We start from the raw sequence: 12,777 nt of genomic DNA, 5'->3' as shown, positions 1-12,777 counted from the left end.
ATCTCGCTTGAATAGAAAAGCAGTATCTTCTAAAAACTTTTGTTCTTCAAGAGGACCTAGAAGGACTTCATAGGTGGATTGAAGCCTCCCTTATATTTGTTTGCAGTTAGTGGTCATAACCCGGGCAGTCTCTCGTAGAAACCTAGGCCTACGATCTAATAGGTAGAAGGGAATTAGTACATTACTTATCCCAGGCTCCTTCTTCAATACGGCAAAAGCATTATTTAGGCTAAGGTAGGATTGTGTGCTTTCCTATAATAAATATATTGTAATAACTGGTTAAGCCAGTGTAAATTATGTGTCTTTAATTCCTAGTTTCTCAATCATCAAGTAGACTGAGATTATATATATTTATAAAGCTTTATCAGCAAGTCTAATATCCTCCAAAGTCACAACAGCAAGATGGTGAGTAATAAATAAGAGATTCTTACCTAACTATAGTATTTAGATAAGATATTATAGTGTATTATCTAGGTTACCACCTGATATCAATTTATATAACACTGAAATAGTATTATAGTACTGGATACCTAAATAGTCGTAGAGGAGACTCTTGATAAATAATTACTTTAACTTCTCCTTGGTTATGTTTAGTCACCTAGATAGATCTATAGCTATCTCTGTAATATTTAATATAATTCTACTGTCACTATCAGTGAAGTTGGCTAGGTATTAAAGGAATTCTTTATCTAAAAGTGGGAATAACTCTAGAGTCTGTAAGGCCACTAAACAACAAGAATAGCTGTGATATTATCAGTAGTTAGCTTTGTAATAGTAAAGATCTCGTATTTATAGATAAGAGAATAGTGAACAGATTCTCTGTTGTTACACTAATAAGAGTAATTCTTTTTCTTTAAATAGTTTTAAGAAAGATATGTAAGGGCTACTGAGGTATCAGCCAGTACTGATTAGTTAGGTAAGAAATGTAAAAGAAGCCTAGGTATTGATTATAAAACAGAGACTGATTCTTGAAGAACCTTCAAAGAATCAAGCCTAAACCACCTATTTATAGTATAAAGTAATCCCCCGTTCTGTGGGATAGTTGTTCCTGAATCTGATACAGATTTGGCCTGATACTACCTTAATAATCCTCCTTCTGTACATAAATAGGTTCTGTACTAGTAGTAGCTTATACTCTTATCCTATGATAATAAAGGAGACTCTAGGGTTGATATTATTCCCTCTCTAATACTATATAATCTAGTATTATATAATTAGGGATTAATATTAAATTTCTATAATAACTGATTCTCTTCTCTTAAAGTATATTATATTTATTATAAAAGTTTCTACTATACTAAGTAAAATAGAGTAAATAATAAGGTAAAGAGAGTGTATAATAAAGAGGATCTCTTACTAGGTAGTAAAAGGATTATATATAATAACTTCTTTTATTATTATAATAAAGAGGTATAGATATAAAAAACTTGTGAAAAACTTGTAAATTTTAAGTGAAAATATTTTAGAAAATATCTGTTCTTTTTAACTTTTATCTACCCTATTACTAGTACTAATAATCTAAGTATAACTATATCTATTAGTACTATAACTATTATTACTACTATCTTAGTTACTAATTAGGATTATTATAGGGTATACTTTTAAGTTACTAAGTATAGGTTTTATATTTAATACCTAGATTATATAGTAGTATTATATACTAGCCTAATTAATAATTATCCTAGTAGTATATTTAGATTTAAGTATATTTAGAATTAAATTTATTCTAAGAAATACCACTATTATAATAGATAAGATACTAAAGAAAAATATAAAATAGTAAGTTTTCTAGAGAGTTTTTAAAGATTTATCTTACTAATATATTATAGATTCTAGTTAGTATAATAGATAATACTTATAATTTAGAACTTATCTTAGATTAGGCTTATTATATTATAGTAGGTATTACTAGTAGAGAAACTATAGATTATAGTAAAATTAATATTACTTAGAATCTAATATTATAAGAAACTACTAAGAAAGAGTCTACTTTTTTATAATAGCAATCTAAGGGATAGGCTAGAGATCTATAACTAGGTAAGACTTTAGATAGTAATCACAGAGTAGGATAATTAACTAATAATATATATAAATAGTAACAGAGACTAATTCTTAAAGAAACTTCAAGAATAAAGGAAATACTATGTTCAGTTATTTAACCTAACTATTATATAAATTAGATATAAATTAGTATTAAATTAGGTATAAACCCTTAGTATAGTTAAGATAAGATTAGATTACTATAGAAAATATAAAGAGAGTTAGTTACTTCTTACTAAAGTTTACTCTCTTTAATATAAACTCTATAATAACTATCTTTTCTTCTAATAAAGTCTAATCTTAGATATTTATAGTTAAAAAAATATAATTCTTTAAGTAATAGTTTAGTTAGATAATACCTATTAAAATCTATCTAATAATAATTCTAATTAGAGAATTTAATATAAGATAAGATAGAAGAAAATTAGAAAACTTACTATAAAAAAAACCCTAAAAACTATTAAAAGAGACTTTTAAAGATATTTAAAGAGAAAAGAAACTAAAATAGATTATTTAAAAGAAAGTTCTATTTAAAAATAGAGAAAATCTAAAATTTAAATAAGAAAAATCTAGAAAACTATTAAAAGAACTATTACTTTTTAGACTTAAGATATTTTTTTTAATCTAAGTAGAGATAAAAACTAGTTAAAAATCCTTCTAAGAGAGAGAGAAAAGATCTAGAAATCTTTTTTATAATTTAATTTATAAAATACTCTTTTTTTCTATATTTAGTATATCTTATACTAAATAATATAGAGATAGCTATCTAAAATTAATTTAGAGTAGTATTAAAGAAAAACTAGTCTTAGAGACTAATAGTTCTAAAAAAACTAAGAAAGAAGAAAATAATAAAAATATAGATAAGAAGAATAGATATAAAAATAAAGATTATAATAAAGTTTACTTTTCTTCTATTAAAATTTATATTCTTTAGATATAGAAAACTATTATACTAGTAAGAACTATTTAAAACTATAATAAGGAAAAGAGAAAAGTTTAGAAAATTATAAAGATTTAGACTATAACTAAAAAGAAAGAGATTACTACTTAGACTAAGATTTTAGTAAAACTAAAATTTATCTAAAAAGATAGTATTATAATATTTTATTCTTAAAAGTCTATATATAATTTTTATTAAAAATATCTTAACTATACTATTAGTCTAGAAAAGAATAGTAAAGTATTTAATATTAATTATATCTTTAATTAAGATATTTTAATATACTATATTTATTATAGTAATTTAGAGAAAAATTATATATATTAGACTATAAGTAATTCTTTTTAGTAGTAATTTAACTACTAATTAGTTTAGATTTCTAAATAAATATATAGAGATATATAAATCTTTATTAAGATACTCTATTAAGTTAAAAAAATTATTATAATAGAGAGATCTATATTTATTAGAGTTATAGATAGTAGTATAGTAGTTATAGCTATTTTTTCTATTATTAATATCTTTTAAAATATTTATAATATCTAGATTACTTAGAATTTTACTATATAATTAACTATAATTTAAGATTCTTATTCTTTAGAAAGATTATTCTCTTATATTTTTAGTTAATATAATAGTTAGTATAGTTTTTTTAATAAGAAAGAACTAATACTAAGACTAAAATTATTTATTTAAAAGTAATTTTTAAATAAAAAGAAATTAATATTATTTTTAGTTAATAAAAGAATACTAATTTTCTTTATTATCTTAAAATAGTTAATAATAGTTATAGTTTTTAGATAAATATAATTAAATTATTTTATAAAAATATTACTTTAGTAATAATTTAGTATATTAATTAAAAAAATAATAGATTTTTAACTATAATTAGTACTAGTATCTATAATCTTATAGATATATATACTTAGAATTAGTAGAATTTAGTATTAATTTAAGATATTTTTAGTATTATTTTATATTCTATAGATTTTAATAGTATAATTTATTTATTCTAAAATTATCTTCTTTTTTAATATTAAATATTCTACTTAACTATATATATTAAGTTAAATATAAATAGTATAAGTAAAAATAAATAGTAATAACTTAGTTATACTTTCTTTATAAATATAATTTAAAGATTATCTATTATTTACTATTTTATTAATATATTAATTTTTTCTTTTTTTATCTTTTTACTTTTTTAACTTTATTTTTTTATCTTTACTAATCTTTATAATACTAATTTCTACTTATTAAATTTAATATACTTATTATAAGTAAAGTTACTTATCTATAACTATAGTTAGTCTTACTTAAAAAAGATTTATAAATAAGACTATTCTAGATAATTTAGATAGAACTAAATCTCTTTTTACTACTAATAGTAAACTATTTAATAATATACTTAAATATTATTCTAGTTACTCTCTAACTTCTAGTATTTTTTAATTTAGATAGTTCTAGTTTTAAAATCTTTATTCTAGGACTATTAATATACTTTATTTTTTAGACTATAGTTTTAGTAATATTTAAGAAAGTCTTAGTTCTAAAATTTTAAGATCTTAGTAGTTAGTTATACTTCTAAATTATTAATTTTTTATATTTCTAATTTTTTTCTAATCTTAAGTTATATTATCTATTTCTTTACTTTATTTAGAAATAGTTTAATCTTAGATTAAAATTAATATAGTAGTAAATATTAAGAATAATATTAAATTTAATATTTATACTAATTAATCTATAAAAAAAATTAGAAAAGTTTATAAAGAATATATTTTACTTTAGATTAAGAATCTTAAATCTAAGAACTCTAATAACTTTTTTCTATATATTTTATATATTTAGAATTTAGAATTTTATAAATATAAGATTTATTAAATAAGTTATAGTAAATATAATTTTATTTATCTATAAAATTATTCTATTTCTATTTCTATTTACTAATTTTTTCTAGTTACTAATTTTTATTTAAGAAAATCTTTATAATTTAGATTTTTTTCTTATCTAGATTAAATCTCTATTTACTACTAATAAAAATAATATTATTTTTTTACTAAATATTTTTATAATTTTACTTTAATACTAAATTATTTTTTTTATAAAGTACTTTTAGTAATTAATTTTTATCTACTAATCTACTAATAAAATATTAGATATAGTTAAGTTTTTATATCTTTACTCTAAGTAAAAGTAAAATATATCTAAAGACTACTATAATACTACTAAAGAGAATCTCTATAGATCTTAGACCTATATCTTTTAGTATTACTAATTTCTTTATTACTATATTAGTAATAAAAAGTATAATACTTAGATAGTAATTAAAGATTAATTTATATAGAGTATTTAGAACTTTAGTAATTACTATTTAGTAATAACTTAAGATTATATATATTTTAGTCTATATATAGTATACTAGATTTTATTAAGATATAAAATAAAGTAATATTATATAGAGGATTTTTAAGATATCTTCTTATCTCTTTATTTCTAAAATAAAATAATAGTCTTTTAGATATTATCTATATATATAGATAGTTTCTAATTATTATATTTAGAAAACTAATTTTTCTACTTTATATAGAAATATTTCTCTCTATTAAATATATATTTATTATATACTTTTTTAACTTTCTATTTCTTATCTTTATCTAGATCTAGTATTATTAAAGACTTATTTTTAATATATAAGTTTTAGAATTTAAATAATAATATAGAGAAAATATTATATAATTACTTATATTTATCTAGAAGAATAAATTAATATACTAATAAATTAATATAGTCTTAGATTTAAAATAGTCTAATCTATTAAAGAAATAACTTTCTTAGTTAATTTTTAAAATAAAGATTCTTAGTTAATAGTATTACTAAATCTTTTTTTTAAAAAATCTTTTCTTTATATTATTTATTATAGTTTTTCTAATAGAATTCTTAAATAATCTAGATTACTTTTTTAGTTTTTTCCTAGATATTTTAGAGTTAATTAAATTTCTTTATAGTAGTAAGAGTTTTTTTTAAAAATTTTTTATTATTATTATATAATTAGAAATTTAGAGAATATTTAAGTAGTAATTTAAAAGAAAATTTCTTTATAGACTAATTAATAGTATTATTATTTATTAACTAAGTTATTTTTAGTAGTTAAGACTAATTTATTCTTTATTTATTAATAAAATAGTAGAGATAGTTTTCTAAAATTTAATTTATTTATTCTATCTAACTATCTATCTAAAGATAAAAAATAGTTAAAAAATAAAACTTTATCTAAAAATAATAATAGAACTTTAACTAAAATTTACTAATAAATACTAATTCTCTATTAAAGATAATTCTTTTAGAATTACTATATTTAAACTCTATTTTAGAATAAAAGAATTTAGTTAGTTCTCTAATAGTAATTATAGTAAAAATAGTAAAGAATTAACTATATTTTATAAGATAATTAATAATTACTAAAATTATATCTATAAATTTTCCCTTAATCTATATAGAAAATAGATCTATAATAAAATCTATAGTTAATTTAGTAAAAGATTAAATAGAAATAGAGAAAGAGTATAATTATCTATAGAGATAGTATTTTAAAACTTTAACTTATTAATAAACTAGATATATTTCTATATAGGATTAAACTTAATTAAAAAGATCTTTTTAGTAATACTTTCTCTTTAGTAACTTTTTAGTTTTATTTTAACTAAAATAATCTACTAAAGAGTTATTATAATATAGTTTAATAAACTTAATATATAGTTTATCTAAAATAGAGATATATAAGTAATTACTATAATAAAATAAACTTATTAAGTTTATTTTCTAGTATTTATTAATTAGTTTACTAATTAAAATAATTTTTTTATATTTATAAATTATAATATCTTTATTCTATAAATAAGTAATAAAACTCTCTAGATTATTAAAAGTACTTTCTATAAAAGTATTTTCTACTACTATTATAGTATAAATAACTCTAGAGAATAGATATTAAGTATAATTTAATTCTTTATAGAATATAAAATTATTTAATTTAAAAAAATAAATAGATAAATTCTAACTAAATTTCTCTCTAGTACTATTAGAATTATATTAAAATATAATTAAAATACTACTAACTTAGATAAAGAGTTCTAATTCTTAATTTTTAAGTTTATAATTACTAATAAATTAGATATTAATTCCTAATAATTTTCTATAGATTAATATTTTAGTTAATATTAAATATAGACTAATTTTACTACTTTTTTTCTTAAAATATTTATTAATTATAATAAATTTTTAAATAAATAAAAAAATTTTACTTTTAAATTAAGTATAAATTAGATCTAAAATCTTAACTATAGAGAGAGATTCTTTAATATTTAATATATAAGAAAGACTATCTACTAGATTAGTCTTCTCTAACTAATATTTAATAATAAAATTAAATAGATTTAAGTATAAATATTATTATATTTACTTTCTATTAATCTTTTACTACTATATAAATAATTTTAGATTATTATAATTTAAAAAAACTTTAATTTAGTATAGACTTCTCTTTAGATATTAATACTAATATTTAAATAACTATACTATTATATATAGTTTATAATCTAGAGTTAAATAGTAATACTTTATAGAAGTAAATTTCTTTAACTAAAATATAACTAAATACTATATCTTTTTATTATTAAATTATAATAAAATTCTAGTTATTTTAAATCTAGATATATCTATTTTAATATAAATAAGTTAGTTAGAATAAAAAAAATATAGTAAAGATATTTTCTTAAAAATATTAAGAAAAGTATAAAATATAGTTAATTTTCTCTTATTTAATTCTACTACTCTAAATTTCTTTCTATTTTTATTTTTCTTAAGAAATTTAGTAAAAAGTAATATAATTAAAAAATATTAATATATAAATTAATAATAAAAATTATAGAATCTAAGAAAAATTTAGATATCTCTAAATATCTAAAATTACTACTATTTTTAAATAATTATAATTCTTTTTTTATCTATTAAAATACTATTATAACTAATAATAAAACTAAGGAATTTAATTTCTATCTAATAGAAGATATATTTAGATATTTTAGTAAATAGTTAAGTACTTTAAAATTACTTAAGAATTTATTAGATATATTTTATATACTAATTATAAATCTTAGAGAAAATTAAAATATTATTTAAATAAATAATATAGATAATATTAAGTAAACTATAGAGTACTATATAGATATAGTTTTAAAATATAGTTAGAGTATTAGTAATCTAAAAAATATTACTATATACTTAAAATATCTATACTAAGTATAAAATATAGTTTTCTATTTATTACTTTTCTTAATTTAGATATAATAGTATATATCTTAGATATCTACTTTACTAAAATACTAAATATCTATAAAATAGTTAAGAATCTCTAAAATAAGAGATAATAGATATTAATTCTTAATTAAAACTTTATTTAATTCTTAATAGTTAATATATAGTCTTAAATCTCTATTCTTCTTTAGTATAAAGAAAATAGATATTTTTATAGAATTTTTTAATAGATAAATTCTTCTATTTTCTAGATTTTTATTAAAGTATTTTTAGAGAACTCTTAATTCTACTTAAGAAAAAAAGTAAATAGATCTAAAAGAGAGTATACTACTCTTTTTAAGACTAATCTTATAATTAGTCTTTTTTCTTAGAGATATAATCTTAGATTTTTAAACTTTAAATATAGATATATAATTCTATAGTTTAGAAGAAATTTAATTAAAATTTAAATTATTTTTAGGATTATCTTTATCTAAAAAGACTAAATTATCTTCTAGTATCTTTAGTACTATAAAAATATAAGTTTTATTTCTATATACTTTATAAAATATAATATAGTTAATATTTTAATCTTTAATTTTTTAGTCTTAAATTACTAATAGTTCTTCTATAAAACTAATATAATTTTATAATTAATTAATATTATATTTAAAAGAAAAACTAGAAATTCTTTAATTCTTAGATCTCTATTAACTATAATATAGGGTTAATTTAGTACTTTTTTAGTACTATATAAATTATTTATAGTAATAAAGATAGTCTAAATATTATAGATATATATATTTCTTTTTCTAACTACTTTTAAGATAGGAAAGTTAAACTTAGTATATTATAAACTATATTTAGTAATAAATTTATAGCTAACTAAATTAACTTTAGTATATATATCTAAGTTAGTATATATTTAGATATCTTTTTTTACTATAATAAAAATATATAATTATATAATAGTTTCTACTTAAGACTATAAATCTAAATCTATAGAATCTAGTTTAATTTATTATCTTTTTCTACTATATTTAGAAAGTTATTTTTAGTTTTTTTAACTTCTTAGATCTTTACTTTATTATTTTTAAACTTTAGATAGTTTAGCTTTATATAATTTTTAGAGCTATATTTATAGTAAATTCTATAAGAGTATTTTTTAACTATTTCTTAGTTTTATTTTACTTCTAATTTAATCTTAGATTATTTTATTTTAATTAATTATTTTTAGTTTTATTTTAGTTATCTTAAGAAAAATTATTATTTTAACTCTAATTTAGAGTTAACTAAAAACTATTTCTAGATAGATAGTTTCTATTTATTTTCTTCTCTCTTATAATTCTTTATTAATATTTTATCTTATTAATTTAGCTATCTTAGATTAAAAGAATTTTATTTAGTCTATAAATTAATAGAACTTTTTTTACTAGTAATTTATCTAGTTTAGACTAAAATTAATTTTTTTTTTCTTTCTTAGATATTTATTCTATATATTTTTTTATATTCTAAAAAATAAAAATAAAACTAAGTTAGACTTTTATTATTTTTTTATTAAAATTTATTATATTTAAGAATAATACCTATTTTAAAATTATCTAATTAAAAAATAATACTAATAGTCTATATTAAGAATCTTTTCTAAATAGTTATTATAGAATTTATAGAGTCTTTAATACTAAAAATAATCTATTAGTTTTAGAGTAAAGATTCTAAGTAGTAAATATTTTTAGTAATTTTAGTATTCTTAAAGTAATAAATATAAAAGATTTCTTAAAAAATTACTAAAAAAATATTAATCTAAAAGTATTACTTTTAGTAAGTAAATTTAGTAGTAAGATTAAAAATTTTAATTTTCTTAATTTTAGTTAATTTAGAGTATAAAAATATATTTTACTTAGAAATAACTTCTCTATAGAACTATTCTTAAAACTTTTAAATATATTTCTTAAACTTAAGGAATTTATTTAACTTTTAATACTATATAAGTTAGTCTTAAATTTACTCTTTAATAGAATATTTAAGATTATTTCTTTTCTAGTTAGAAGATAAGAATTTAGTAATAGAATTTTCTTAGTTTAGATTTAAACTAGTTTTAGTAGGATCTAGACTAGATTATTTCTCTACTATTTCTTTAACTTAAATTTATTCTAAATTAATATTAAAAATAGAGTAAATTAAATCTATATATTTAGAGTAGGATTTACTAAATTTAGAAGTAGGATTCTACTAGGTAGAGAAGACTATCTTTAGTCTTAGATAGTTAAAGAAGAAGAATTAGAATTATAATAGTAATCTAAAGAATAAACTAGAGATCTATAACTAAGTAAGACTTTAGATAGTAATTATAGAGTAAAATAATTAACTAATAATATATATAAATAGTAATAGAGACTAATTCTTAAAGAAACTTTAAGAATAAAGGAAATACTATATTAAGTTATTTAATCTAACTATTATATAAATTAGATATAAATTAAATATAAATTAGGTATAAATCTCTAGTATAGCTAAGATAAGATTAGGTTACTATAGGAAATATAAAGAGAGTTAGTTACTTCTTACTAAAGCTTACTCTCTTTAACATAAGCTCTATAATATTTTTTATATTTTTATTTTAGTATATAATCTCTACTTATTATTCTAAGTAGAATTTAGTTACTGATATAAAGAATAATATAAATATCTAGAAGACTTATCTAGTAGAGATTAGTTAATATAAGAAAATATATATTCTATTCTTTATTACTCTCTAAACTATTAGTATTAGTATTCTACTAAGTTAGTTAATAGTTAATTCTATAGTAGTAAGTTTCCTTTATTAATTATAGCCTAAAGATAATAAATATAATCTTTAGTAATTAGTAATTTAATCTTTTTTTTAAGAAGATAGTATATATAATTAGAGATCTAGTCCCTACTAATAAAGATACTAGTAAAGATATTTAAGATCTAGTAATTACTAAATATATTTAAGATTTATAGAGATATTTTTATATAGATTTTTATTAATTTTATATAGAATTAAGAAGTTTTTAATTATATTTTATTTATAGTTTAGGACTTTCTTTTAAAGGAGTATACTTAGTTTATTTCTTTATTTTAGCTTTTTCTTATTATTTAAATTACTTAATAATTTTTTTTATATATTACCTAATAAATCTATAATTATTATATTCTATAGACTATCTAGTCTATTTAATTATATAGAATACTTATTTTTTAAAGAATTACTTATCATTGATTTATTTAATTTCTTACTTTCTATTATCTTCTAATTCTAATATTAGTAGAATTACTTAGTTTTTAACTATCTTTTATAGTCTTAATAAATAGACTAGAAATATATTATATAGTTTACTATATTTATTAGGGAGTATAAGTTTATAAAACTACTATTTTATCTATATATTAATTTAGAATAAACTAATAAATTATAAAGTAAAACTCTTTTTAATATACTTAAATTAGAAATTTCCTATTAATAAACTGACTATTTTACTAATATCAAATTTCTTTATAAGATAGTTTTTATTATAGTATTTCTTTTATAATTTCTATATATATCTTATAGATTTTGTAGTATTTTTGTAAAGATTTTTAAAAAATTAGTCTTATAATTATATTCAATATTTTAAAAATCTCTAATCTTAGTTCTCTAATCTAGAAATTTAGTAGATATCTAAATAATATCTAAAAAACTCTAGATTAATTTATTCTAGTATTATTATAAGTATTTTAAGTAATTTTTAATAGTTGGGACTAATTTATTTATTTAGTTTATCTATTATTTTATAGATAAAAAATAGTAGAATATTAGAGTTTAATATTAGAATAATAATATATATTAAACTAGAATTAGGATATAAAAATTGAGCTATAATCTAATATAATACATTCTAGATTATTATATTCTAATTTAATTTTATTAAAGAAAATTTAAGTAAGATTATCTATATTTATATTAGTAAAAATAGAGATAAATTATATAAATTTTATAAGTTAATAGATAATTATAAGAATTATATTAATAATATAGTTCTTATACTAAATTACTAGTAATTCTATAATAAAGTCTATTATTAACTTAGTAAATAATTAAGAAGAAATTAGTAAAGATTATAGCTTACTAAGAAACTAATAATAAAGTATTTTAATCTCTTAGTAGATTTGGTATTCTTTAATATACTTTCCTATACTTTATAAGAGATATTTCTAGTAATATATTATAGACCCTACAACATAAGGGGCTATAGCCTATAGATAGGCCACCGAGAGCTAACTGTTCCTAGGAGGGGAATAAAAGAACAAATTATATAACTAATAGCTAGAATTAGTCTCTGATTCACTATACTAACTAATACTATACTAAACTAAGTAATAACTAGTATAATATAGGAATAAGTATTCTTTCTACTATTACTAATACTATACTAGAAATATAAGTATTTAGTAAAAGTACTATATAACCCTAGAGTATACTAATAGATATACTAAGAGGT

This window comes from Penicillium manginii (genome assembly GCF_028828005.1).
Source record: "Penicillium manginii strain IBT 31320 chromosome Unknown utg000010l:1.0-1143873.0:1.0-1144522.0, whole genome shotgun sequence".
Lineage (NCBI taxonomy): Eukaryota > Fungi > Ascomycota > Eurotiomycetes > Eurotiales > Aspergillaceae > Penicillium > Penicillium manginii.
The sequence above is the reverse complement of the archived record's forward strand: the minus strand, read 5'-3'. Positions refer to the sequence as shown.